This window comes from Galendromus occidentalis, unplaced genomic scaffold, assembly GCF_000255335.2.
Source record: "Galendromus occidentalis unplaced genomic scaffold, Mocc_1.1 scf7180000077547, whole genome shotgun sequence".
In the NCBI taxonomy this organism is placed as follows: Eukaryota; Metazoa; Arthropoda; class Arachnida; order Mesostigmata; family Phytoseiidae; genus Galendromus; species Galendromus occidentalis.
The window spans coordinates 82,029-84,840 of NW_003805535.1; the positions used below are offsets into that span (position 1 = coordinate 82,029).

Genomic DNA, 2,812 nt, shown 5'->3' on the forward strand with positions numbered 1-2,812 from the left:
TGTGCGCCGCGGCAGAAGTCTGCCTCAATAAAAAGGCGGCCATTTTTGCCACGGGGATCTTTCTCCCCGAGCCATCACTTAGTACAGTCGTAGTGTCTCTTCGCTATACCGGGTCAGCATTCTTGGTCGATTCCCGAACCCAACATTGGCGCAGCCGACAGTTCTCAAAGGATGCCTGACGATGAAGCGTATGTGCTACGACAGATAATCTAGGCTCTTCAACTCTTAATGGAGAACAACAGAAGAGGAAGAGAAAGTCAGTCTACCGAGGGTGAGCCTACAAGCAGGTCCGCTGTCCTGACACACGTCTTGACTCTCACGGGGAAGTTCACGCATGAACCCTCCAAAGACGTTACATTCGAACAATGGTATCGCCGCAACGAGAACCTGTTAGAGTCACACTGCGAATCGGACACCGAAAGATGTCTGGTGATTCTACGAGCACTAGGTCAAGACGAGTACAGCAGGCTCTGCGCTCGAACCTCTCCACGTACTCCGGAGGCGTTCCCGTACAAGGAGCTGGTAGTCCTCTTAGAGAAGATGTTCACGTCTCGTCTCTCACTCTTTCGTCGTCGACACGATACGTTGCTGGGCGATCGATTGCCCCCAGGCTTATCTGGCGACGAGATTGTGGATTCGGCTAATCTCAAGGGCGACAAGTTCGAATTTTCCTCATTATCCCTGACTCAATTCAATATCTTCATTCTACTGCTTTCACTTTCGGACCCGTCGTACCAAGCGATACGCTTGGTAATAATCCGTGCATTGGATGAGAAACCCGACATGTCTTTGGATGATCTTCGAGCAGTTCTCAAGCGACACGAGACACGTAAGAGTGACGCTGAGATCGATGCCAACTCCGGGGCACTCGCCAAGGAAGTCGGCATTTCAGAAGTCAAAGCGGTACATTAGAGGAGGTTGTAGAAGCTTCGTTCTCCAGCGAAATCGACGAAGGGATCGCGCTGGAGCTGTGGTCTGTGGTGGAGATCACCACCGTCGGACATGTGAATTTCGTAGTTCGGTATGCCACACCTGCCGCAAGAAGGGTCATGTGGCCAAAGTTTGCCGAGCTCGTAAGAGAGCCCAGACTAACTCCGTGCAAATTTATTCGATGATTTCGGATCGAGAGTTGGCGGAAGGGCGCACGTTTGTGGAGGTCATGGTTAACGACCATCTTACATAGTTCAGGGCGGACTCCGGTGCAGATATTTCCACGATTTCTACGGACACATGGAAAAGCATGGGAGCGCCCGAACTCCAACCGTATGACACGCCATGCACGCAAGCGGATGAGCCAAGGTTACGTGTGGAAGGTCACTTCCAGGCGCTTCTGGAACTTGGAGGTCGCCAGTGCAAGGAACACATCTTGGTTCTGAAGTCTGGCAGCAATAACCCACTATGCGGGCGAGCTCTGAAAAATCTCGATCTGCTGAGCTGGGAGACCGATCTGGTAGAACCGTGTGTTGCCGAAGTAGCGACCCTGTCGCCATACGCGTCGTTGCTCCAAGAGGAATTCCCATCCTTGTTCGAGAAAGGGTTGGGCTGTTGCTCGAAGTTGGAAGTCAAACTCTACTCACATGTGAACGTCAAGCCCGTTCATATGCCACCGCGTCCGATCGCCATGGCTTTCAAGGAATAATTCGATGAAGAGTTGGACCGCCTTCTGAACAATGGCACGATCGAAGCAGTCGAACAATCGAATTGGGCAGCTCCCATTGTGGTCATCAAGAAGCCGAACGCTACTCTGAGAGTATGTGCGGACTATTCTACCGGGCTAAATTCAGCGTTAAAAGATCTGAACCATTCACTTCCCAACATGGAGGAAATCATGTCAAGGTTCTCCGGGAACCAGGTTTTCTCGCAGCTCGACTTGGCGGACGCCTATCTACAGCTCAAGTTGGAGGAGGACGGCCAGCAGTTCACGACTATTTCGACGCATCGCGGTCTGTTCTGATATAAACGGCTGGTATTCGGCCTAAAGACGGCGCCGGCGATTTTTCAGAAAGCAATTGAACAGTCACTGGCTGGTTTGGAAGGGACGCTTGTTTATCTCGACGACATTCTCGTCATGGCCCCGGATCGCAGAACGCACGATCAACGCCTGCATGCCGTTCTCCGGAGACTCCTAGAGTGGGGTTTCCACTTGCGTTTGGAAAAATGCACTTTCGCCCGGAGCGAAGTCAAGTATCTGGGCGTGATAGTTTCGCGAAGGGGTATTGAAGCTGACCCGAAGCGAATTTTGGCAATTCAAAATCTCCGATCCGACGAACAAGAAAGAAGTTCGTTCCCTGCTGGGCCTCGTGAATTACTACGGCAAATTCGTGCCACATCTACACACGTACAAGGCCCCTCTCGAGAAGTTGCTTCCCAATGACGTGACGTGGACTGAAGAACACAGCAATTGCCTCTCAGAAATCAAGAAAGTTCTTGCCGGCCCTCCCCTGCTCGCGCATTACGACCCACGACAGACGCTCGCGGTTGCTGCCGATGCGAGTCCCACGGGTGTTGGAGGGGTGCTTCTGCAACGCTATGCGGATGGGAATGAGAAAGCCGTGTTTCATATGGCTAAATCTCTGAACAAAGCACAGAGGAGCTACAGTCAAGTTGAAAAAGAAGGTCCGGCATTGGTGACAGCGGTAGAACGCTTCAAACGGTTCGTTTGGGGTCGTCATTTCATCCTACAAACCGATCACCAACCGCTCGTCGCCCTGTTTCGTCCGACCAACATGAAAGGCTTGTCAGAACGGACGGCGGCTCGCCTACAACGTTGGGCCTTGAGGCTCGTAGGCTTCGACTTCGATATCGAATATAT

General features: G+C 52.1%; 1 pseudogene; it reads left to right on the forward strand.

Annotated features, from left to right (window-relative positions):
• Positions 1–1,240: 1,240 nt before the first annotated feature.
• Positions 1,241–2,812, forward strand: part of LOC100897365 (uncharacterized protein K02A2.6-like) — a 2,910-nt pseudogene continuing 1,338 nt past the window's right edge.